Genomic DNA, 27,648 nt, shown 5'->3' on the forward strand with positions numbered 1-27,648 from the left:
CTGGTAAAAGAAAATGTGACAGAAGCATCAGATGAAATGTTTTCCTTTTCCTGACTTAAATTGCAATATTTGATCTTCGAGAATCACTAAAAAAGAGTGGTTTCTTGGAGAAATTGCTCTAAGAAATGTTCATGGTCTTATTGGAGGAACAAAGTGGTGGAACAGAGGAAGAGCTCTGAACAGTGGGTGCTTTATAAAGCTACTGAATTCCTTGGTTTGGCTAATATGTAAATTCTAAAAGAAAGCATGTTCCAATCTAGAGGATTTGTATGTATAGATAGGGGTAGGAGTGTGTGTGTGTATGTATGTGTGTGTTTTAAACCAGGAGACATTTAAAAAATTTTAAATTATGCTAATAACCCAATTATTTCCTAAATTATTTTAAACAATTGATCTTCTTTGAAAATGTTAAGGAAATGATATATCTTGCAGACATGAATATTTTAAGAAAATAAGGATATTCATTATGGTACATGTCACAAGATATGTAAAATCAGTAGCTTTTTGATATTGCACATTCTTATAAAGAAAACAAAGGGAAAATATTCCATTTACATTTACAAACAAATGCATCTAATATCTAGAATAGTTTTTTAAGAAATATGCGGGAACTGGATGAATTATAGCATTCTACATAATAGCATAACAAAAGGATTGGGAAACATGACAAAAGATTTGAATAAATGGAGAGACATACGTTAGAAAAAACAGGCTTAATTTTTGTAAGGAGGTCAATTTGGTTTAAATTTACTCTGTACACGGTGTATTATTAAATAAAATCCCTAATTATTGTGGGGAGGTTGGTGAGAAACTTGATAAAATGATTCTAAATTCACTTTGAAGAATAAGCATGCAGGTATAAATAAAAAGTCTGAAAAACAAAAACACTAAGAAGGAACATTTCCTAAACAGATATTAAAATGTATCATAAAAATGCTAAAATTAAAACAATGTGAGAAGTAGATGGTAAGAAATAAAATGTCCATCCTCAGATCCAAATATACATAGGGATTTAGCATTTGAGGAAGTTAGAATCATGAATCAGTAAGGAAAATATGCATTCATGAATAAAATGTCCCATATGTAATCATTTGGGGCAAAATGTCATTTCTACAGTACACTTTACATTATTTATACTTGTTTAAAAACTATAAAAGTAACAGAAGAAAATATGGGCAGATTTTAAAGAAAATATCTGGGCGGAGAAGTATGATTTTGAAGTATGATATGAAAGCCAGAGACAATAAAAAACAGATTGATTAATTTAACTATAGAAAGCTAAATGTTATGAATGGAATAAATACTGCACATGAGATTGAAAGACCAAAGGCCAGCAGGAAAAAAGATTTTCCACATACATGACATCTGGAGGTCTACTATCCTTAATAAACAAAAAATCTCTTACAAATTACTAAGAGTGTATACCCCAACAGAAAAATAGTCAAAATACAAAAATACAGCATACACAAGAAATACTTTGGTTGTACAATAAAATTAGTGGGAGACCAAGGTAGGAAGAGGAGGAAAACTGGCATTAAACTTAAGAGACAATAGTGAAAGACAGAATTCTTGCTAGTGGAATAATAAAATGTTTTTGTTACGTTGTTTTTCAAACTTAACTACATTGCTTATGGAAATACTTGTGTTATATGCTGAATGTGATTCCAATATTCACTGAAGGTCTTTTCAATTAAACTTAAAAAAAAAAAAAACTTGAGCAAAAGATATTAATTAGTTCACATAACTAGGAAGTCCAGAGGGTAGACTAGCTTCAGGAATGTTGGATTCAAGGGCACAAATTTTGTTCCTCTGCACTAGCTCCCTCTGATTGGCTCAATGTGGTGGGCTCTGTTTGTTCAAGTTTTTCATCCGACAAAACTAAGCAACCTTAGTAAAGAGAGCTTTTCTTCCTCTGCAGTTCAGCTGAGTATCACTGTACCAATTTGAACCATGTGACCATTCCTGAATCAATCAGTAGGGTTAAAGAGATGGACTAGGCTTATTGATCAGGTCTCAGTTACATGTCTACTTATAAGTTAGACCATCTGAACCACATGGACTGAAAGTAGGGGAGAAGTGATCCCCAGAAACATCAGGGAGTTATTATAAGGAGATGGCATAGATTCTGAGCAAAAATTAAACTTTTATTTTGAGGCAATTGTAGATTGATATGCAGTTGTAAGAATAATATAGAGCGGTTGCTTTACCCAATTTCCTCCAGTTGGAAATCTTGCAAAGCTATAGTAGAATATCACAACTTGGATATTGCTATTAATGTACTCAAGATAGCAGAAGGACTCTATCACCGCAAGGATTTCTCCTGTTGCCCTTTTATAGCCATACCCACTTCCCCTCTGCCCTTTCCCCACCCTAAACGGTGGCAACCACTAATCTGCTCTGCATTTCTATACTTTTGTCATTACAAGAATGTTACACAAATGAAATCAGACAGCTTGTAACTGTTGAGGATTGGCTTTTTTCACTCAACATAATTTTCTGGAGATTCATTTAGGTTGTGTATATGGATACTGTTTTTTTGTTTGGTTTTGAGTAGTAGTTCATGGTATGGAAGTTCTGCAGTTTGTTTAACCATTTGCTTGTTGAAGGAGGTCTGGGTTGCTGCCAGTTTTGGCTATTAAGACATAAAGCTGTTAGGAACATTAGAATACAAGTTTTTGTGTATACTAAAACTAGAAATTTCATTTCTCTGGGGTAAATTACCAGGAGTGAAATAATAGCACTTTTAAATGAAGACTCTTTCATCCTAAAGAATGTCCCCACACTTTTTAAAAAGAGTTTTTCAAGGGTGTTCTCCTATCCTGAGATGAAGCTGATTATGCGAAGAGTTATGCAAGCAAAATGTTTGGTATAGTTTCAGGAATAGAGTGGATGAACAGACAAGTGAAAAGGCGATGGGAAATCTTGTGCTTCAATGATTCCTTAGGTTGACAAGCTAAGAAAAGTTCAAGCAAAATTCTGTGAAGCCAAAAGACATCTTTGGAAGTTTTGAGATATGACAAATGCCATCTGGACCATCTCAGGACTTCTGACTATACCCTGTAAAGTGAGAGCTATAAGAATGAGTTTGAACTTTTTCTTTAATAAATATATGCTTACTCTAAATGCAAATAGTTTCAAAAACTGATTAAAACAGTATCTCCCAGGGAAGCTTTTAAGTAGAGGTAGGACTTAAGCTTACTTTTTATAATTTGAAAACTCTTTTGCCCTACTTTGGCTTTTCTGTAGGAAAGAATGATGTTTTCCCCCTAGAACTGAGAATAATTGCAGTCTGATAACAAATGTTTTTGAGGAGTAATTTATTATAATAAATTAGAAACTTTATACTTCTGAAGTTGAATCACACCAACATAGACTTTAAAATATATCTTTATTTGAGCCCAACACATTCCCAATGTGACCTGGCTAAGCTGACTGACAAACTGTATGTAATGTGCATTCACTTCCATAAAACATTTTTATTATAGGATCTCACATACTTCAAAAACAGACTAAAAGTTGTAACAGTGTCGGAGAACCTGAATGATATCCATAGCAGTATCATTATAATTTAATATTCACTGAGTGCCAGCAGTGAGCTAGACTCTCTATAAAACACAGCAGGAGAGCTGGTTCCTGTCCTCTAAAAAAACATCCTGTGTATCAAACTGGTATTGAGGCCTTTTGTTTCTTTATAAAAACAAAGTACAAGAAGTTGTCATTTGGAAAGGATAGAATGATTCTGATTAAATGAAAGCTCAAAATTTAAATTAACTGTAGCATCATGCCATGCATATCATAGTGAGCCAGTGAATAATTTTTGATGGATTGATCGAGTCGTGGACCATTTATTTTACTTAAAATTTCATCAACCAGTTCACATCATTCATTTTATAGTGTTTATTAACACTTGCCATATGCAAAGCTAAGTGGAGAAAAGATAGGATGGTAGGAAAGCGTGTGATGTTTGGGGTAATGATAAATTATCCAGTGGGGCTACACTGCAGGCATGAGGCAGAAGCTACCAGATAGGCTGCTTCTGGCTGCAAGTACCAGAAAATATAAGTACAAGTGGCTTAAATAAATAGGGTTTTATTTTTTTGTCACATAGCAAGAAGATGGGTGATTACTGACATTGTTTACATTGCTCACAATGCTGTTGAGAACATAGGCTCACTCTAGCTTTCCATCTTGTCTTCCTTCATTTACTGGATTTCTCCTCCTCGGCTTGAGGCCCCATGGTTTTAATATGGCTACTGCAACTCCAGGCATCATACCCACGTGGAGGAGGAGGTTCTGGCCATGTCTGTCCATTTCATTAGGAAATATGGTGGCTCCTAGTTGCAAAGGAGGGTGGAAACAACATGATGAATATTGTCTTTGAATGACCACAATTTACCCCCTGGAGATGAGCACATAGAATGAAGTTCTGAGAGTAGAGACAGGGCAGATTAGTTGCTGGTACTGCAGTGAACACTTACAGTATTCCACAGAGGTGGAGGAAAATGAAGGTGGTGGCAAAATGTTGGAGGCCTTTCAGGTGGGTTTAGGAGTTGAGGCTTTATCAACAAAGATGTGGTATTCGATATGAGTCTCCAATTAATGGATTTGGTGCTTGATTGTCATAAACCATTGGAATACTTCTAGGGTTTTAGGTTGCATTGTGATTATGAAAATTTTCTTGGTATTCCAGTTTTACATCTTAGAAAAAATAACTTGACAAATATAGGTCTTACGGAGGGAGACTTTTGCAACCTATTCAGCAAAATAAGCAGGAAAATATAAGAAAGGAAGCCAGGTTTATCCTAAATGCCTTCAGAATTCCGTGAAGATTTGAGGGAGAGATGTAAGTTTTCCCTGCAACCTGGCAGTTCCAAGTGACAGGCAGGCTGTTTCCCTCCAACTCGTGGACTGACTGCCTTTAAGAGAATTTGTGGATAGTCAGTCAACACATACATACTCAGTGCCTCATGTCTAAATGTGACGTGAAAATAACAATGGGATGTTTTTGGAATACCATCTGTATACACAGAATCTGCCTGACTGTGTGTCAGTGTGTCACCGTGTTATGCTTAAAGTGTTCATTTAAATAGCTTTCTTTTAAAATGTATTTAACTTACTGTTAAAAATACTAATAATCTTTGACCTAATCTGGCAGGTAGTAGGAGGTCTAAAATATCATGACTTACAGTATTTTGGAAAAAGATTTCTATTAAGGAAAATGTTACAGAGAAAATCTTTTGGAGAGTTTAAGCAGCCGTTTTCCTACCATGTGCATGTGTTTAGTATCTGTATGATATGGGACTTACAGATTTGGTGGTGACGTTTCTTCTATCTTTTTCAGTATTGTTTGGTCCTAATTTTCAGTGATTATGTAAATTAGCCAAATGGTTGACCTTTTGAAAGTTTATTTCCCTTTTTGTTGTTGATTTTAATGAGTTTATAATAAGCTCTAGATCTCTGTAAGAAATGGGATCAGTATTAGCATAATTTCCTAAAAGCTAAAATCCATAGTGGTTTCTTTATTTACAAATGAAAAGATATAGGAATATACAAAGAGGAGATTCAGAGACTTTTTCTGGAAAGAGGAGATCACTATGTCTTAACTTGCTTCTACCATACCATGTTCTCTTCCTGTGGGAAAATATGAAAATGTGGTGATTCATTAAGGCGTGTTAACCAGGAAGTAGAGTCCCTATTGCCATCTCATATCTCGGAGCAAAATTATAACTGTTGCTAAGACAGATTTAATCAACAAGAACCAAGGCTTGAAGCAATGACAGATAAACAGAGATAGAAGTACTGGTGCCATTGTAATTTAAAAAAATCTGGTGATTTTTAACTGATCTAAAAGGCCATCTAAAAGCATTTTATCAGGCTTCTTGTATTGTCATTCTCACATAGGTTATGCTACCATTTCATGGACTGTTGTTCTGCTATATTCACTGGAAATGGCGGATTTTAATAGTTGAGGGCTAGCTGATGCAGCACGGGTCCAGAAGGTACATTTTTGGAGCAATCACACAAGGGTCTACCTGTAAGGATTTTGGCTCTAGGTGAATTCTGTAGGTTACCTCAAAACCTCTGCATATCTAAGTTGCACGGATGATAACTTTATTTCTTACACTGAGATTTTTCTTTACCATTATAGTTTTTCTTTTTACCTTTTGTTTCTGTGGTGTGCAAACTCAGTTTTCAGTGGATTATTTAAAGTTGTAAACACACACACACAAAGGACACAAGTGAACTTATTAACAAAACAGGGACAGACTCACAGACAGAAAACAAACTTATGGGTACCAGTGGGGGAAAAGGGTGGGGAGGAATAAATTGGGAGTTCAGGATTTGCAGATATGAACTACTACATATAAAATAGATAAACAACAAGGTCCTACTGTATAGCATAAGCATACCTTGTAATGGCTTATAATGAAAAAGGATATGAGAAGGAATATTTATATATATGTATAAATGAATCGCTATTCTTTACACCACAAATTAACACAACATGGTAAGTTGAGTATACTTCAATAAAAAAAATTATAAACACAAGTGTGTTTCTGTAAAGACAGTTGACTGTTGAACAACACGGGGGTTAATCCACATAAAATTTACAGTTGTCCCTCCTTATCCATGGTTCTGCATCCTCGAATTCAACAAATCATGGACTGTGTAGTATGTAGTATTTTTTAAAATATCTGCCTGTATGTGGACCTGCACAGTGCAAGCCCTCATCATTCAAGGGTCAACTGTAATGATGGTTGTAGCTGGGTTGTTAGAGGTCCACACGGAGGATAAGATCTTGGGCTGTTCCTTTGGTGTTATGGATCAGGATGCAAGAGGATGGTTCCTTCCTCCCTCTCTCCTTCCTTCCTTCCTTCCTTCCTTCCTTCCTTCCTTCCTTCCTTCCTTCCTTCCCAGATAGCCTGCATCTCTGCTCTGGGTAGACATTTTTAGGAACAGTTTCAACCCCTAGAATTATAAAATATTTGACAAAACAGAAAACTGAACATCGAGTGGCTCATAGCTGTAAGTTACAAATAGCGGTCAGGTCTTCCCTCTTTTGACTCAATGTACTTTCTATTAGTACATTCTTGTAGGTGCAGCATTGTTTGGCATCTGTAGTTTCAGGAAGTTTTCAACTAACTTGGATCATGTAACCTAGGCAATTAGGAATATTTAGTCTGTGAAAGAACGTTTACGTGTGTTCTTTCTCTTGTGACTGGTTTTAATGGGTCTACCCAGAGAGTAACTCATTTGATGAGACTTCCCACTAAAAAGATAGCACAGTATTTTTAGCAAGCCTAAATAAGCTGCCTCTATTTTGAAGAGTGCTGGATTGCTTATGAAGGGTGTTGGCCCACGAGAACTATATAACAGACATAGCAAGAATTTTCAAATCACCGTTGTATTCAAGTAGGTAAATGTTAGAACCCTGCAAAAGAATCAATGATTACTTTACTGGAAGCAGGGTGGGAAGAGCCTTCTTAGGAATGATGTGTTACAGAGAAACGGCTCTCTGAAGTCCATGTGTCATGTAAGGCAAAGAAGGAGAGGTACTTTGCTTACAATTACAGGTGGAAGAGGCTCATACTAGGATTTTATAATGTGCTAGGGGACACTGATGAACCTTCCACCTAGGACAGTGAATGTGAACTGTACATTTGGGGTGAGAATAACATCCATGTGGGATTCTTAAGTTGCTTGACATGACAGGTTCTGCCTTATGGTTTAAGCTTGTCCGCCTTTGAAGATCTCCGAATAGCAATGCTCTATATAAATGAGCCTGTTTATTTTAGATGATTGGTGACAGGAATGATGCATGCCATCTCTACTGTCTTCTGTGTCTAATTTAGCAGGACTGAATTTGTGTGTGTGTGTGTGTGTGTGTGTGTGTGTGTGTGTGTGTGTGATGGAGTTAACATTCGGAGGCCCTGCTGGGCATCTAAGGCAGGCCTGCTCTAGCTTCCCGAGCCCGTAGAAGTCTTTCCTATCTGAGGGGCGGCAGAGTTGATATACAGCAGCTGCCAGATCCAAAAAGGAAAACAAACACTAGATCTGTTCATTCTAGATAACTATCTGCCTGCGAATGTTGTGTTTGAGGAGCTAGTTGAAAAGAGTGTGTGTGTGTGTGTGTGTGTGTGTGTGTGTGTGTGTGTGTGTGTGTTGGGGGGGGTAGTTTGGCAATCACAGGTGGCTTCTTGTTTTGCTGGGCTTGAATCTCCTTATAGAAAACAGCCATGTCCTGTTTCTCGGGTTTCTTTAAAAACCTTTTTCTCAGTGCTATCCAAAATGCATTAGCTGTTATTCTCCTGTGTGTCAACACGCCTTCTTTCCTGAGCGTAGAAAACAAGGCAGCTTCCCTTCAAATGTAATCCAGCCCCTTAAGGGCAAATTTTTTGGTCATCATTTACTTGGGTAATTACAGGTATTTCTGCTGTAATTTATAAAATTATAGGAAGTTTAATTTTTCTTAGTTGTGGGTTTCCATCGCTGAAAGTTGTCTGACTAGTTTTAATGCTTTGCACTGAAGTCTGTAGCAATGCATTAATTTTTGACTTTAAATTACAGCGCTATTGTTTTCCACCACCGTGACAGGAGCGGATGGTAGTTGAGGTAGAAGAGTTGAAACACAAAAAAGGAATGAGAGTCCTTCAGGCAATTCTGATTTTGTCTAGCTGTCTAGAAGTGTTTTGTTTCTGTTGTATTTATTTATATATTTATTTAGCCACTGGGATTCAGCAGCATACTAGCAGTTTACCACAGGCCTGAACAAATACACATTGTGAGAGTAAAGGTTAGACTGTTTCTCCCTAGTGTGTTAGTTTATAAACAGAAGGTTTTAGCCAAACAGAATTAAAGCAATAGTGGTAAATTTTAATCATGCTTTGTTCCAGAAATAAATTTTTCTTTAATCATAGTAATAACATGTTTTCCTTCTCTGGAGTAATTTATATGTTTTGTTATCAGAATGTCTTCCATATAAAAGGAGTTAAGATAAATCATTAGATGATTTTAAGGAAGTCAGAGTAAAATCGAAGGTACTATTTGAGACAGTCTAAGTGCAAACTCTGTGTGTATGTATCCGTTTAAATTTCTCAGTGATTATTTCACATAAAAGTAATCAGTGTCTTTGAAAATAAATTTTTTGAGTGGAGTAAAATATGTCTTCCCTGCAAGGAGTAAAAGTAAAGAGAAATTTAAAACCCATATGGGTCTCAACTGGATTTTGATGTGACCAACTTAGATAAAAGGATATAAAATGAAGTTGAAGCACTTTTCTTCCTTCATGAAAAAAAAAAGAGAATCACTCTTTGACACAAACAGAAACGAGATGTATCCCCAAAGTGACCCGAGGAGGGAGGTGGTGGTGGTTGTTATTGTCATTATTGTACATGTTCTCAGGAAGAAATCTTCAAAAGTACTTTAAACAGGACCAGTCATTTAATAAGCAGGAACTACTTACATTCTCTCTGCCCAAGCCTTTCCTGTAGGGGATGAGGGGATGTGTAGCATTGTCAGGGCCAATATATCCTCGAGCAGTCTTTGTTTTGGGGGTTTTTGCCTCTTTTCTCTGGACTTTCCAGAACCTCTCATCTCCTCTAGCACGTTGAAGTGAAATTTTCTATACAACATCTTGTGGCCTGAATGCATTAATGTGTTTCTTTTTCCTTAAAACAGTAGTATATCCTTTAACTACTAAACTGACATGTATAAGTTAATATCTGATTAATGTAATTTGTTATATTAATAATTTTAAAAATTATAATGCATGCCCATTGCAGGTAACTTATAAGAAAGGCTTAAAGAAGGGATGGCTGTGCATAGTTACATGCCTCTTATTTCTCCAGATTAAATGAAAAGAAGATCAAGTGTCTGTATGCTGACCTAGTTAATGCCACCCTTGGGGTTCCTTCTCTCCTAGGAGTTCCCTCTCTCCTAGGAGTCCATTGCACTTCCAGACCTGAGATGGAAGAGCCCTGGTGTTGAATCCACCCGCGGTTTCCTTGCTGCCATTATTTCCTGCTGTACTCTTGTGGCTCTGAAAGCTGATGATCTCTCTTAAGATAGCCATCGTTCTTAGACATTGCAGGAGAGCCTTGCTCTTGCTGCCGTTGCCCCTAGTTTGGTCTTATGAGATATATGACTGTCAGTTTCAATCCAGGTCGCCTCTCCTTGGAGTACAAGGCTTACAGTTCTTAGTGCCCAGTGACTCTCTCATCTCAATTTTCTTTGAAGGGAATCTAGTCCCCAGAAGTTCTGGGATCAGATTGATCTGCTCTCCGCCCAGTATGGCCTACAACCATGTCCATCTTTCTAACCCTGGGAAATCCATCTAGCCTTCAAAGTACATCTGATTTCCTCAGGTGACTCATCCTCCTTTGGCGACTCCATAGTATTTGTTCCCAAGAGTTAGAAGGATGAAAATATTCTGGTGTTTGAGTAGAAAAGTAAAACATGGAATCATAAGTATGGCATTCTGACTATCTAAGCAAATAAAAGTCATCTATGTCCATCCTGCTGAGGGATAACAACCATGAGAGTCACTGGGTGAGGTGACAGCAGTGCAGACTGTGTGTTTGTGTTCTTCCAGTGCGGTTCATGTGACTGGCTCCTCTTGGAGTTATGCTGTGTGCAGTTGTCATGGCTCTGACCACTACTCAAATGTAACTTTATTTTTAGTCCATTTTTCTATGCACATTTGTGAAAAAAATATATAAAAACTTTGTAACAATTCATCTTTATACAAGAGTCTTGGGTTCAGACATCCAAGACAGAGGCAATCAGGTGACCCTCCCTGGCATATCTCTTGGTACACAGATCATAGACTATTGGGTAGCCTTTTGAGGTTACATAGAAACAGAGGAACTTCCGAGGAGGAAACTTCAACCTCAAGATGCTTTTCCTTTTTAGTATTAAAACCTGTAGGATGAATTGGGGGAGATGCTAACCAAGTTCAGATGACAATAAAGTGCAAAGAAATGTTGATATGTGATAAAGAATGCATCAGCAGGTGTGGCTAAGTTAAGCTAGTGGATCAGGAAGTGTATCAAGGGAATGTTGGTTCTGGGTCTACAAGGAGCTTGACTCAAGAAGTCTGTGAGTGTGTATGTATGTGTGAGAACCCAGAGAGTTGCAGCTTTGGGAGTTCAAGCCAGATTTGACATAGGGTATCCTCCCTCATAGTTAAGAACTCCTTTTCTTGGGGGAAAGTCTGAGTTGTAATTTCTGGGAAAGAAATTCTATGGGTGACCTTGGCTCTACCACTAGCCGTAGTAGTGAGTAGTGTCCTTACCCCAGGGACATCCAGTGTATGGTCCATGCAGGAGGCTTCAGGCATGGCTACAAAGTCTCCATCATTGAAGACAGAACAACAACATAAAGCGGATTCTGGAACAACCAACATCGAGAGAGCCATTAGAGGGACCTCCAACCTAAGAAGAAACAATCTGTTTTAGATCTAGGGGCAAGACGAGAGTAAGTAAGTTTGATCTTCGGGCAGAGTAAGCACCGTGGGAAAAAAGGGACATTCCAGGGAGAAGAATTAAAAAATGGGCTGGGAGACTTGGAAGTGTCCTTTGAAATTTTACTGCAGAGTCACATTGTATCCCAAGCTGAGGAAAAGATGATACCAATTATATATTCAAACTCATTGGTCATATGCAAAACTTTATGTTGTGGATATTTCCCAAATCATTAAAGATTTCTCAAAATCATGAGTCTGAAAGAATAAACTGTTGAATTTCTTCATCTGTAAGGTGGGGAATAATCATATCAGCTTTGCAGGGTGGTTGTGAGGATGGAATACACTAATGTGTATTAAGGACCTAAATAACAATAGACAGCCAATACAAGGTCGCTGTGTTAATGGGCAAATTAATTCTGCAACTTCTCATTTCAGCAGGATTTAAATTTATACCATTAAGGTATTAGTTAAATAAGGCACACACTTTTTTGATGATATTTATAAGTTCTTCCTGTTTAAAAAAAAATGCCCAAAGGAAAAAGAAGAACTGAAACAAGCTCCCCCTGTGATACCATCTCTCTCCAAATATCACTGCACAATTGTTGGTCTGCAACATTGCATTGGCTTTAAAAAATAAAATAGAAATGCAACATGTTAAAAGCAAGTATTCTAAGTAAACAAATTGCTTTTATAATTCTTAGAAATCCATATAAATAATACCACAATGGAGAGTTTTACAAGATAAATAACACTTAGTTTAATAATTTTGCTTTTTAATATTTGAAGTTTGTTTGTACATATAGTATTCTGTTTGAGCTGGACTTCCAAGTGTGAAAGCGGAGAATTTGAAACAATTATTTGAAAAACAAATCTCTTAAGGAAAGGGTATTTGTGGTTCTCAGAGCAGAGATGGCCCTTGACTTGGCATCTGTGCGCTACTTCATGGCGTAGGGAGGGCTTGTCTTTTATCTAGTTTTTTTTTTGTTGTTGTTTAATAGTTGAATTTAGCAGTTGAAATACTGAGTGGGGTATTTTTATTGGCTTACGTATTAGTATTTGTTTCCAAACTTGACTTAAGATATTTTATTTTAGTTTTTAATTTCTTTTGTTTCATTTATTTTTTAAGGAATAATGATATTATTTTGAAAGAAAAATTGGGTTAATAGAATTTAGGTTGCTCTAAAAGGATTACTACATAAATATAATACTTTTAAAAATTGGTGTATCACAAAGTGAACATTTCAGTGGAATGCTTTGAAAATGCTGAGGTTTCATTTTTCTAAAAAATGTATTCTTTCGTCAGTGTGAGCTTTTTACAATACATTTTAAATTAGCATAAAAATATAGATGTTCCTGATAGAAAACCTAGAAAGTGTAGATAAATAAAAAGAAAACTACCCATCAGTCAAAAATAATTACTGGATATATTTGAGTCTTTAAAAATGTATTTATACCTTAGTTTGGGCCACTTTGACAAAGTGCCATTAATCAGGTGGCTTATAAACAACAGAAGCTTATTTTTCACAGTTTTGGAGGCTGGAAATTGGAGACCAGGATGCCAGCATGGCTGGGTTCTGGTGTGGGCCCTCTTTCCTCCCGGTTACAGACTGACTTGTTGCTAATGTTTACATGGTGGAAAGAGAGGAAACCAAGTCTCTGGCCTCTTATAGCGGCATTAATCCCGTTCATGAAGACCCCACCCTCATGATCTAATTACCTCCCAGATACCTTCACCTTGGGGGTTAGATTTCAACAAGTGAATTTTGTGGTGTGCACGCACATACTCCATCCATAACAATACCTATATATACATATGTTTAAAGCAAAAACACAATCACATATTGAAAAATTTGTATTGCACATTGAAAAATTTACATTTTCAACCTAGCAATGTATTTTAAACATTTGCCCATATTAATGTTTTTTTCATTTCCTTTTTTAATATCCACAGACTTCCACTGTGTGAATAAATCACAATTTATTTAACCAATCTATCATTAACCTTTTAGCTTTTTACTAAGATTCATCAATTATAAGTAGTATTTCTACAAACATTTTTGTGGCTAATTCTTTACACACGTCTGTGGTTTTGTTTAGAAGGAAATTATGGGTCAAAGGCAATATGCAAAAATATTAGAAGTGTTTGGTATAAATTACATATTGCCCTCCAGAAGAAAGTTACAAAATAACCTTCCTTCTTCTAGACCTACAGTGCACATTTCCCTAGGTCCTCAACACTGCTGAGTATTTCTCAAAAAACTTTCCTAAATTGGTAAGACTAAAATGCACATGATTTTACATTTGCCCTTATTTAATTACTTTGTGTGATTATATTTCCTAATATTTGTCTATTTCTAGCTTGTAAAGCTTTCCCACTTGAATATGCAAATGTTAAAGTGTTAATGGTCAATGCTGAATAGAAAAAAGGAATATGCTTACTTGCTTCTCTACATATATTGTCAAGACTTCATTTAGCACCACTTTGTACCGGACATCACACAATTTCTTAAGTGAAGTAGTCATGTTTTAAATTACAAGAAACTGAACATTAATTTGACTTGGAAGTTCGAATGGTGACTCAGATTCATGATTGATGCTGTTTATAAAAAGGCTTGGTCAAATTTGAGACCTCCATAAACATACCCCACTTCACAATGTTCCTGCACTTTCATCTACAGATCGGGTGGGATTAAAAAAGAGTAAATGTGGATACTGTGACTCGTCATTCAGAGTCCTGGCATGGTGACCTTTAAAATTCTAATCCCAAGGGTAGGTGGGGTAGTGGGCTTGGGAGGGTGGGAATAGCTCAGTGGTAGAGTGTGTGCTTAACATGCACAGGGTCTTGGGTTCAATCCCCAGCATATCTATTAAAAAAAAAAGAAAAGAAAAAGAAATACAACCCAATACTGTTGTCATCTAATAGTGAAAGAATTCAACATGAGAACATAAATAAATGAAATTCTAATCCTATGACCTGGTTAGTTTACAGAGGAAGAAATGAAAACTTGGCATAATGGAGAACTTTCAGACTTTAGAATTAGATGCCTGGATTCAAATTCTGATTTTGCCACTTATGAAACATAAAGAGAAGGAAAATATACTTAGAATTTTGAAGATTCAGTTTTGCTGTCTCAAACATGGTTAATGTTAACTGGTTCACTTAGACTGTTGTGAGGTCAGTTCCTTTCCTATCCTTCAATGACTTACCTCGGGTCACTTAACTAGTTAATTGGACAGAGCAGACAGGAGCCCTTGTCCTCTGATTCTTTATTATATGCCCTAGGTCCTTTTCTGGTTGCACACTTTGAAGCATGACCTGTTAAGGTGTGTCATCTTGATTAGACTAGAATGGAACAGAGTTGTAGCAAGTATTTAGTTAAATGAATCTCCAGTGCCTTCCAGCCAAAGACCATCAGGAACACACCCTGTAAATGAACAAGCTGAATTTATTACTGGATACAAGGAAGAAACCCGCACACCAGGAGAAATGTGGGGCATTTTAGTAGAAGGTGTTTGAAAGGATTATCATAGGATTGGGACCCATGTTAGGTGACTTTTGGGGAGGGTTTTAAAAAGTGGCTTTGCCCAAATGTCCATCAGACAGATGACTGGATGAAGAAGATGTGGTATATATAATACTACTTAACCGTAGAAAGGAATGATATAATGCCATTGCAGCAAGATGGATGGACCTGGAGATGGATCATCATTCTAAGTGAAGTAAGCCAGAAAGAGAAAGAAAAATACCATATTATTGCTTATACGTGGAATCTTAAGTTCATTTGTATCCCCCTTTTTTTTTTAATCTATAAAACAGAAACAGACTCACAAACATAAAGAATAAATTTACAGTTACCAGGGCATAAAGGGGGTGGGAAGGGACAAATTGGGATTTGAAATTTGCACCTTTTGGGGAGTGATGGAAATATTAGCTATCTTAATTGTGTTGATGGTTTTTATTGGTGTATACATCTATCAAAATTCATCAAATTGTACATCTGAAATATATGTAGTTTGCTGTACAGGAATCATACCACAATATAGGTGTTAAAAAAAGTGGCTTTCTTCTGGATTGCATGCTGTCAGGAACTGAGGATGACCTATGATCAGATATTTTAAAAATCTTATGTATATGGTGGACAAAATAAAGTGAGGCTAAAGCTATAGTTGGGAAAGGAGCAGCAGGTCCCCAAATTAGTCAGGGTATGGAGATGCTTGGAATTTTTGGGATTTTCACAATGAGAATATCATGGAGCTGTCTTATTTTTTTTTTTACTTCATCATGGTGGCTGATGGTGATTTAGAAGCTTCTTTATGGTCAACAGAATACCAAGGCATATTGTGAATGCTACACTAAGTTCTTAACAATATTAAGGTGCAGCTATGAGTGTTAGGACAGTTTCTGGATGTCAGAAGGTGCTTTTTTTTTTTTCTTTCTTTCTCTTTGCCTCTCCCTTCTCTCTTACCACCTTTAGGCCAGCAGTGACTCTAGGACAAAATTCTGGCCAAAGAGAAACATGTTCTGGGTGTTCCCTGGTTACATGTTTACTTTCAGATGTTGGCACCACCCCTTCTCACTGTCCCATCTTTCTTCTTCCTGGTGGAAAGAGGATATAATTGTTGAAGCTCTAGCAGCCTTTTTGTAGTTGTGAGGGAAAGGTCAAGGAAATCACAGGGTCTTTGGCATCATTAATCTGCTGAACTAGTCCAACACTGGTGTCTCTGGATTTCTCACTTTGGGAAAAAAAAATACTCCTCAATTAAAAAAAGCAAAAACAAACCCCCAAAACTGGCTACTCTAGACTATTTGTTACCTATAGCTGAAATCATTCCTAAAACATTAGGTTTCCGTGTTCATTGTTACTAAACGAGACACTCTTCTGGCAGCCAAAGTTTTATAATGGCTTAGAGCATATTCTGTTTGGAAATAGAACTTAGCAATACCCTATTTTTTTTCAAATTAGGTTTATGTTAGGTGAATAAATTATTGTTCTTTTTGCTTCATAAGGTTTGTCATTATTACTTCATTCGAATGCTGTTGCTTCCTTGGTTTTAGAAACCTGCATAAAAATGAAAGCTTTAGAAACCTTCCAGATCAAGTTCAGCAAAAAGAAGCGTGGGTGCATTTGTAGACTTGATTATTGAAAGGGTGAGTACAGCTGTAAACCTAATTGCTGGGTAATTGTGACTCCACCATTGCAATTTGCAGGTTCCAACAGCCCTTGTGATTTGTTAAGTCTAACAATGTATTGGTTGGTTTTAATGATCATAGGCTTAGAAGTAGAAAGAACTCCCGTCCTCCGAGGGGGATAATTCCCTGGTTACTCTGTACCACTGTGGTTAGCAGGTTAGACCCTGTAGCACAGAATCAATGCCCACTGGAAAACTGCTAATGTGTTGGGAGGTGGGGATGTGGACAATAGCTAATTACTATTAATATGCAGTGTGCAGGATAACTAAAGCACAGGGCCAGTAGGAATCCAATGTCTGCTGGCTGCTAGATGAGAGTGCTTAATAAAAGAAAAGTGGAAATGTTCAGGAAAACTTCATGTCCTGACAGCTAGGATTTGTATGTTGAAAATTATATGCCTGTGGTCAGAATATATTTTACTCTATGCACCAACTGGTAATTATTCTACAGGTACTTCTTAACTTTCTCTACACTTTTTACACGGTAGGTGCAAAGTAGTTGTTCAAGAAATGATTGAAAATGTATTAAAATTTTCCTCTGCAGGATGGCTCTGCAATGTGACAATAATTTATCAAAATATTCTCTGTAAACAGTAAATTATTTAGCAGATCACAATTTTATATTACAGACATATTACTGAGTAAAATATATTGTTTGCTGTGGTGAACATAAACTATATGGATGCAGGGTAATTTAATAATTGATGGGGAAGATTCTTGTCTACTTAATTAAATAGAATGTGAATCTTGCATGGGTGCGTGGCTGTACCAGGAAAATGTGTCATGCATGAAACAGACCAGTGTCTCTCTTTTTCAAGAAAAAAAACTTAACAGTAAATTATGACAAAATAGTTTCACAGTATTAACATTCTATGTTTGAAATGCTTATAAAAAGACTGATCTTTTTCCTCCAGTTTTTGTAGGCAGATGAAATAAATCCATCCAAATGAAATGATTCATATACACTTAATCCACTGTGCGTTATGTGTGGCAGGTATGAGTTGACATGTGTTGCAGTTATGGGCACTGTACACCGTCACATGTCTAGTAAATCACAGAAATTTACTAATGGAGGAAGATGCAGAATCCTAGTTTTGTAGTAGCCACATTCAGTTTGATTGTCATTATGCAGGCTTCCCAGAGTTGCTCTCCATATTGTGTTTCACTAGGAAGTATGCTCTTTGAAAAGAATAGGAGATCTATGCTGGAAAAGATACTGCAGAAGGAGTTTAGAAGCTGGTCTGTTTTTCCTATTTTGAGGTTTTTGTGGTGCTGTTGATCTTCCTGCAGAATTAAGTTCTGGTGAAGTACATGTTTTGAAGAACTTATTTTGAGAGAGTGAATGAATGAATGAGACCTGTCAGCCTTTATTTAGAAGTAAATTCACTAGCAACTTCTCTTTGAATTTGTTAAAAGCCATAATGAGGACAGGAAAGAGGCAGTTGCAATTCAGTGGAATAACTACTAAATCAGATGTATGAACTCTGAGGTAAAAGTAGAGGAGAGAGTCTAGAAGGAGCGACCTTATTATCTGGATCACCTTGAAGGAGAAGTGAGAGTTTTCCAGATGGACAAAGATTGGGAAGGGCAGAACAGTTTCATACCATGGTCAACGATGTTCCTAAAACAGGCCATGAAGTAGTATAGAGTCTTAGAAGTTTGATAACTACATTATTTTGGGACTCTTAGGCTTCTATTTTTTGATTTTTTCTGGCGGAGAGAAGTGGCGGGGGATGATGACATGCAGGTTGCTCAGAGTTAGACTCTGCAGGCAGTGAACGGCATGTTGTGGTTTAGGCTGTGCTCTGCAGTCCCTGTGACACCAGGCTTCCTAGGAGCAGGAACCCTTCTGCCTCAGCCTGCGCAGCCCTCCTGCTGACCTAGAGAATGCCCAACACACTGCAGTTGTGTAAAGTGTATTTATTAAGTGAATGAGTGTGGAGGCATTAAGGACTTTTGAGAAAAAGGAGCAACCATTAAGATTTACATTTTGGGACCATCACTGACGGCAGTAAGAGCAGGACAGAAGATGATGTGTTTATTTTCCGTTGCTACTGTAACAAATTACCACAAATTTAGTGGCTAAAAACTGCACAAACTTATTATTTTATGGTCTTTGGGTCAGAAGTCTGATGCAGACCTCACTGGGCTAAAATCAAGGTGTTGGCAGGGCTGCCTTCCTTTCTGGAGGCTCTGGGGGAGAGTCCCTTTCCTTGCTCTCTCCAGCTTCTGGAGGAGTAACTTGGAAGGCATTCTTGGCTCACAGCTCCCTTCCTCCATCTTCCTTCAACCATATTGCATCTCTTGGACCCTTCATCCATCTTCACATCTCTCTGTCTGTAGTCCAGAAACGTTCTCCATTTTAAAGGGCTCATGTAATATTGAGCCCACTTGGAGAATCCAAGATAATCTCCCCACATCAAGGTCCTTAACCTTAATCACAGTTGCAAAAGTCCCTTTTGCTAAGGTAACATATTCACAGGTTCTGAAGAATAGGATGTGAACCTCTCTGGAAGGCTGTTGCTCCGTCTGCCACAAGGGGCCTGACGGTAGTTCATAGGATGCCATATAGGAGACTAGTTAGGAAGGAGTTTGTGACAGGGATAAAGCTGGTTCACTAAACCATTTTACTTCTCCTCTTTGGTAGAAAGGTAGGCTACCATTTGCACCTTCTTTGCACTTAGTTGTGATCAATATGACTAAGTTCGGGCCAATGGGAGTTACGTATACCTTCTCCAGGCCTGACTCATAGACCACCTCTTACTCAGTCCTTCATGGTCATTCTTTTCTCTCATCTGTTGACTGGATGAAGAGGGATCTAGCCGTGTTCTGAGGCCTAGAGGGATGGGAGGGTCTCTAGCTAGAAGCAGCTGGATTCCTTTGTGGAGCAGAGACCCCCCACCAAAGCACAGTGCACCATGATTTGCATGATAAATAAATCTTTGTTGTGTTAGCCTCTGACATGAGAACTGTTTGCAACAGAAGCTTATCCTGACTAATACTGAAATTTGTACCTAGCAGTGGGGTGTTGCTGTAACAGCAACAATAAATGTGACACTGACTTAGTGCTTGGGCAGCAAAGACTCTAGTATTAGAGGTTCTGAAGGGGAAAAACCTTGGATAAGCTGATGACTGGAATAACTTGCAAGGCAAGATGTATGCCTAAAAATCTTACAGCTTTAGGACAGTCATTCTTTTTTTTCTTCAGGTTGTCCTTTTAATTTTTTTATTGAAGTATAGTTGATATACAATGTTGTTAGTTTCTAGTGTACAGCATAGGGATTAAGTTACACATGTATATGTTCTTTTTCATCATAGGTTATTAAAAGATATTGAATATAGTTCCATGTGCTATACAGTAGGAACTTGTTTATCTGTTTTATATATAAAAGTTTTTATCTGCTAATCCCAAACTCCGAATTCATCTCTCACCAACCTCCCCGCTTCCCCTTTGGTAACCATAGGTTTGTTCTCTGTGTTTATTGAGCCTGTTCCTGTTTTGTAAATAAGATCATTTGTCCATTTTTTTTAGATTCCACATATAAGTGATATCATATGATATATTTGTCTTTGTCTGACTTACTAGATTTAGTATGATAATCTCTAGGTCCATCCACGTTGCTGCAAATGCCATTATTTCATTTTTTATAGCTGATTAGTATTTCATTAAAAAGTCCACAAATGATAAAGGCTGAAGAGGGTGAGGAGAAAAGGAAACCATCTTACACTGTTGGTGAGAATGTGGTTTGGTGCAGCCACTATGGAAAACAGTATGGAGATTCCATAAAAAAAAAAAAAACTGAAAATAGAGTTATCATATGATCCACCAATCCCACTCCTGGGCATATATCTGGAGGGAACTCTAATTTGAAAAGATACATGCACCCCAATGTTCATAGCAGCATTATTTACAATAGCCAAGACATGGAAGCAACCTAGATGTCCACTGACTGATGACTGGATAAGGAAGCTGTAGTATATATGCATACAAAGGACAGCAAATTTTAACTTTGCCTACATATTAGAGTCACTTGGAGGATTTAAAAAACTATCCACATTTGGACCTCTCAGAGATTCTGATTGAATTGTTCTGTGTGTGTGTGCTGGGGGAGGGAAAGGGGCATTGGTATTACTTGAACACTTTTCCGAGTGATTCTGACATGTAGCGAGGCTTGAGAACCAAAGCTCTAGAACAGAGATCAGCCGTGTTTTTCTGTAAAGGGCTAAATAGTAAAATTTGGGGAATAGTACTCTCTGTGTTACAAGTATTCAGTTCTGCCATTATAGCATGCAAGCAGCCACGACGGTGTATAAGCACATGGGTGCGGGTGAGTGCCAATAAAACTTTATTCTCAGAATAGGCCAGCAGCTGGATTTTACCTGTGAGCCATAGTTTGCTGATCCCTTCTCTGGGACAGAGATTCTCAAATGTTTTCTTCCTGGGGCTCCTTTACCCAATTTAAAAACTATTGAGGCTCACGAAAACTTTTGCTTTTGGGTTATATCTAGCATGAATTACCATATTAAAATTAAGACTGAAGTCAAAAAATATTAATCAATTGAAAGTAATCATAAATTCATTATGTTAACATACACAACATATTTTTATAACTACTTTCAAAAAATTTAATGAAAAATGGCATTGTTTCCTATTTTTGCAAAACTCTGTACTATTTAGCTTAATAGAAGATTAGCTAGATTCTCATTTGTTCATTCACTCTGTTTTGATAAGTTGTTTTCATTGAAGTATATAAAGAAAATCTGATCTTACACAAATGTAGAGGTATTTCATGTTAGAAGACCAACCTCCTTTTGAAAGAGTGTTTTAATAGACTTTTCAGATAATTGTGGCTATTCTTGGATACTACCTAGTAATTCAACAGGTGATAATTTCTTAAAAGATGACTGCAAGCTGGAATCTGAAACCATATCAATGAACTTTTCACATACTATTGCATTAAAATTCACTGGTTTAGTTGTACTTTAAAGGGATCATTTGCCTGTGCATGATTTTGTGATATCTTACATTGGTTACTTAGAAAATATTGTTTCGTTGAGTTATGCCATTGGCACACTTCATTATATAATATTTTTAAAAATCACATTTGTTAATATCACTACTGATGTCTTCAGAAAAGTCTTTAAGGATTCAGAAGCTGTCAAGCTCAGGGTGGTAGGGACAAGTTTTCCAAAATTCTAATTTTTACTTGAAAGCTGAAGTTTTATCATTGGCAACAAATACTGTCAGGTTGTTTGCCTTCAAGTGACAGGCTCACTTCATTTATTTTCAAGAAAATGACTGCCAAATACCCTCGTCTGAATAACCATATTTTGTTTATCACTTGTTCTTTCAAGTAAAAATGGCGTTCCTCGAAAAAGAGACGAGTTCAGTTTGCAACTCAAACAATCGCATACTGCTGTTCCTCAAGACAACCATTGGATTTAGGTATGCAGCAGAAGTGCTGTTTGTGTTCTTTGCTTTTGGCCTCACAGAATATTCAAGACTTGTTCTCCAGGATTGAGATTTAATAAAGTGAATACTTTTTACTCTTTCATCAAAGGCATTTTTAAGTGAAACTAGCTGTTTAAAAAATTAACTGTAAGTACATAGGAAAAGATATGATACAATGCTTAAACAATGATACAATACAAACAACACATCGATAACAGTTTGATGACATATTTGTGCCAGAGCATCAATAGCTTTCCTCATCATTGCTTTTGTAGCATCAGTGTGAGCATCAACACAGTGAAAAAGGAAAACAACCTCTCAGTAGTATTATGAAAGTGTTTTTGACCTTGTAGACTCACTGAAAGAGTCTTTGGGATGTCCAGGGTTGTGCAGACCACTCTGGAAAACTGCTGCTGGAGGGGATGAGTTTTAAAGGACCAGAGTGTTAGTGTGGTAGCTGTTAGTGGCTTCCTTTGTTAAGGTGTGTCAAGAAAGATAGGAGCGCAGAAGGAACTGGCCAGTTTTCAAGCTGAATAGGAAATGGTAGAGGGAATCTGAAAACTTGGAGTGAAAAACGGTTGGAAAGCCAATTGCTTCCTTATCCCAAATGGAGCCACAAAGGGCCAGTAAAACTTCTCAGCTGGAAACATGATTTAGTTCTATGGCAAAGATCAGACCAAGGGTGTGGCCTTCCAATAAGAAACTGTAATCAGAGTAGCTGCAGTTAAGGAGAGAGGGGGGAGAGGGAAGAGGAGAGAAAGACCTGAGAATTACAGATGGAAGCAAACACCATGGAAGCCTACCAAGATTTTAAAGAATTTGTATTGTCAAAAAATGCAAAATATCAGACTGAAAAATTGTTTGAGCTGTAAATCACTTTTTTGGCTTTCAAACTTTTGGTAACACTCATTTCAAGCTGCATCCAAAGGGAAGAAATAGACAAGACAGTAAGAACTCCTAAGAGCTAAGGGCCAACAAGGAAAGGGTCAAGGAGATGATTCTCAGAGAGCAGAATTAAAGTTTAATCAACTCAGCCTCCCTCCAGGGTAGGGGACTTCATAAGTTCTGCCAGGACTCTGAGCCACAGGGAGGGAGTGTGGCTACTTGATGGAAAAAGCCTGGGTACCTGCATGGAGTAGATCTCACCCCAAAATTTGCACGGGATTGTGACATGAGCAAGAAAAAAATTACTTCTTACAACTGTTCTTTATTACAACATTTAGACTACTATGAATAATGCAGAGGCTATGCCACTGATCTAACATAAAGCATTGCACCAAGGTAGTGGCAGGGTGAATAAGAAGAAATAATATAGTTTAAAGAAGAATCAGTAAGCTTTTGTAGACTGAGGGGATGTGAGAGCATAACAAGGGAGAGAAAAGGGTCTGGGATGAATTCTAGCTTTCTATCTTGGGTTGAGGTGGGTGGGGGTTTGGATGATACTCACAGAACAATGCAGTGAAGTTGTCGGATAGGCAGTAAGCGATCTGGGGGCTAAGAGCTTGGGACAGAGGTCTGGAGATGAGGCGAGTGGGAAGCAGCAGTGGTGGGTAGAATTTGTCATGAGGATAATTCAGTGGGAGAAGAGCACAGAGGTCATTTAACAGTAGAGAGAATCGTCTGCAAAACGAGAGTGAGAGTGAACCATGAGGAAGGAAGAAAAATGGCAAGAAAGGGTAGATCGCACTGCCTTCTTTAGTTTCTCTGAAGAGTTATGAAATTGTTAAGGGTCAAAGAGTGCAAAGAGGTCAAATAAGATAAGAGCTAAATATTTATTACATTTTAAAATTAAGATTGTTTTGGTGATCTTCATGAAGATAATTTCAATGGAGCATTGATATAAAATTCAGACCATTTTAGGCTAAGTGTCTTATGATCTTATGCATGAAAATACAGACTGAAGGTGTTGGATCTTGACCAAGGTCTGCAGTAAATATTGGAGCTTGGATTTGTTCTCTTGCCTATCCAGTACCTCAACCCACACTCCTCCACTCCAAACTGAATCGGAAAAGTGCGCATTACTAAGATGCTAATTCAGATATAATTTTGATTAAAGTGTTGCCAGAGCAGAAAAAAATGAGTTCATAGAAACCATAAGGACCAATATGTATTTTTCAGAGAGAAAGATGTAGAGAAATTACTAATTTTTTTATGATACTTTCTGAGAGAGAATTTCTCCCCTCACCTCCTTCTCCCTTCTTTCTCTTAAGCTGGTTATATTGATTATATTGTCAACCAGAAGTTAAATTTTATAATGTGAATGACTGTTATCAGTGTCATGTTCTTAAAAATTAGGGTTATTTTGGTTTTAGAACACAGGGTATATCAAATTGCTAAAATAACTTCTTCCTAAAATTACAATATCTAAGTAAATTGACTGACAGAGCTTTTTTTCTCTCTGAAGTCTTATAAAACTTAATTAGCAAGATCAAAGTCTACAAGAGCTTAACAGCCACCTTCACCTTTACCAGATGCCTTGTTAGTAATTTGGTGTTTAAAGTATAATTCCTAAATAGAGCCAAATATTTTTTAGGAGATAGTTAATATTTTTTTCTTTAATAAACTTAATGGAAAACTCTAAATGCTGTCATAGAGCACTATTCAAAATAAGCTCCTTAGCAAAATAAATGAGAAATGTGTAGAAACCTGAAGAAGCCTTTATTCTTGAGAGCCAAGGTGTCTGCAAATCTTGTGTAGGAAATCTCACTTTCTTTCATTTCATATAAAGAAATTTTGTATGAAATGAAGGAAAGTAATTGGCATCACTTGAATCCATTATTCATCAAATTTTACTATTTTTGTACAAAGGAACCTTTCTTGGCATGTACTGATTTCCTAATCTGGAATGCCTGCTAAAATATTTTCATTAAGATGTTTTATTTTTAGCAGTAAAGAGCCTTCCAGTTTGGGACTCAGCAAATGCACATTCAATTTGGAGTATAGATAAAGGCAAGAAAAAATACAGTCAGCATTATTAAATATAAACCTTGGTACTGCCCTACTTCAGTTGCAGTTTTTGATAGCATAATTGAATATTATTTACCCCCTTTGCATTTCTATAGCAACTATTTCTGTGCAACTTATGTTTTTGGTTGAAATGCCCCAGCAGAACAGAAAAGAAGCATTTGTAATTTTTTTGAAGGCTGTGTGGTAGTGATGAGGAATTGAGAAATGGCCTGTCTTGTATGCAAAACAATTAAAAATATATCTCTTTGTATGTGTGCAGATGCATGCACACACACTTTTGATGCATGTCCCATTTTAAAGACATGTCCCATCTGATTACCCACATTCTCTTAAAAGAGGGTGGCAGATGATAGCTAATCTCCATTTAAACATTTCTTAATTGAGAGAAAACATTTAAGAAGAGAGAAGAAACACCCAGCCCCATCCTGAAAAATGTGTGTTGTTTTTAAATTGCACATGTGGATTTTGGTGAAATATAAGTAGAAAAATGTAGCTGTTCCACACCAATGACATATGTTATGTAAGAGGTTAGCAAGATATGCTCCATGTTTTAAGAGATACTATTTTGCAATACACACTGCCACATAGGAGATCTAAAGAAGCCACTGACTCTTCTGCCACCCCAAAATGGGAGTTTATGAAAAAAACAAAACTAAATTAAGCTTATTTTTTGTTTCCAAACCAAGCGTACTTCTTTAGCAATATTAAAACATTTTGTTTGGTTGTTCTCATCCAGACTAAAATGTATCCTATTCTGACAGTTAATTCAGAAGATCCCCAAACTTTCTGTTTATGAAATTGAGTACCTGAAGAGGTCTCCATTTCTAGTGGCTATTTTTCAGAATCTATTATATGCTGGAAAGATAGCATCACAACTTCTGAATCTCTTGTCAAATGTCAGGGCTGTTTAACACATCTTATAAAAACAGTGAGAGTAGGAAAATTACTGATTTTAAGCTAAGCATTTCTGAAGTTTTTGAACAAATATATTTTGTATGCAGGTAAAATAATAAGGCTAAAACTTTGGTTTTCAAAATTAGAATAAGTTGTCTTTTGTGGTATTAGTTATACAGAGTAAAGGCAAACGAAGTAACTATTTGGTGATTTTATAGTACTAATTTTATACATTCCTTCATTGAACAAGTATGAATTAATTACTCACTTTTTTTTTTAATTTTTAAAATTTTTAGGGGGGAATAATTAGGTTTACTTATTTATGTTTGGAGGAAGTAATGGGGATTGAACCCAGGACCTTGGGTATGCTAAGCCATGCACTCTACCCCTTGAACAATACCCTCCCCCCTTAATTACTTACTTTGTGGCAAGGTATTACACCTATATCCCTGGATGCATAACAAAGGGCTAGCCACTCAGTACTTTCCGGATTTTAAGGACTAATTCTTACTGTCATTGTGAAATAAGACCATTTGTCACACATATACAGAGCAAAAGAGAAAAACAAATACAACAAAAAGTATGTCAGTGAATCACAAGTACTACTGTTTAACTGGGTTGGGACCAAAGGTTGTTAGTGCTGTTGGCCATAACTATCTGAAATGAACCCAAAATGTCAAGCTGACCTCTTAAGGGGGACTGGGTGAATACCAAGGTTCAGTGGTTTGTTCTTGATGCACAGCCAAACATTTGGATGTCTACTCAACATTTTTAGTTAGAGCTTTTTCTTCTATTAACATAGTTTAGAAAAGTGTAATGTGTGACTTGTGTAGAACATTCATGGTTCTATTTTTATCATATTAAACAAATGAAAGCAGTCCATTTTGGAATGTATTCCCTTTTCTTAAGTTCACATAGGGTTAAAGTAGCATGACATTAGTTATTTATGAATTGCTGTTGATAGCAAGAATACAGATACTGTGAATTCAGAACTTGAGGGACAGAAAATAAATCAGATCGTTATGTGCTGTGATGCGCTCCATGAAAGACACACACGGGTGATGTGAATGATAGTAACTGAGAGCAGGAGGGAGAGGAAATAGGCCAAATGAGGACCTCCCTGAGGAGGTAGCACATACACTGATGTCTGAAGGATGAGAAGTCGTGGGAAGAACCAGGGAAAGAGCCTTCTAGGTGGACAGAAATGAAAGTCTAGCATTAGGAGATGAGAGGAGCTTATTGATTAGGAACAGGAAGGAGCAAAGCTTAAACTCCCCTGGAATGGATCTTTCTGACTTAAGGCTATTTTGTGTCTAATGGAGAGTTCCCTGTTATCAAATAGGACAGCCTAGGTTATGCTGCAGTAACTGACCATCCCCAACCTCAGCTGCTCTAAACAACTAGATTGATTTCTCACTCACTCTGTACGTCCATTGCAGGCTGGCGAGGTCCTCTGGTCTGCATCCTCCTCACCCCAAGACTCAAGCTGACGGAGCAGTCACTATCTGGAAGGCAGTGGTTACGGTGGCAAAGTGAAAAGAGAAAGCACTGCACATCAAGTACAGGCTCTTAAAGCTTCCACACACATCACTTCCACTCTCATTTCATTGGCCAGAGACACTAATCTTGAGTCAGCAAGAAAGGGTAATTCTCCAGTGTGCCTGGCAGAGGAGGAGAACTG

General features: G+C 37.2%; 1 long non-coding RNA gene across 1 annotated transcript; it reads right to left on the reverse strand.

Annotated features, from left to right (window-relative positions):
- Positions 1-3,300: 3,300 nt before the first annotated feature.
- Positions 3,301-27,571, reverse strand: LOC105089571 (uncharacterized). The gene is made up of 3 exons (XR_837191.3): positions 27,389-27,571; positions 11,294-11,432; positions 3,301-4,334 (listed from the first exon to the last, which is right to left on the reverse strand). It is a non-coding gene; the product is annotated as an uncharacterized LOC105089571 (long non-coding RNA).
- Positions 27,572-27,648: the final 77 nt, after the last annotated feature.

Source organism: Camelus dromedarius, chromosome 1, assembly GCF_036321535.1.
Source record: "Camelus dromedarius isolate mCamDro1 chromosome 1, mCamDro1.pat, whole genome shotgun sequence".
In the NCBI taxonomy this organism is placed as follows: Eukaryota; Metazoa; Chordata; class Mammalia; order Artiodactyla; family Camelidae; genus Camelus; species Camelus dromedarius.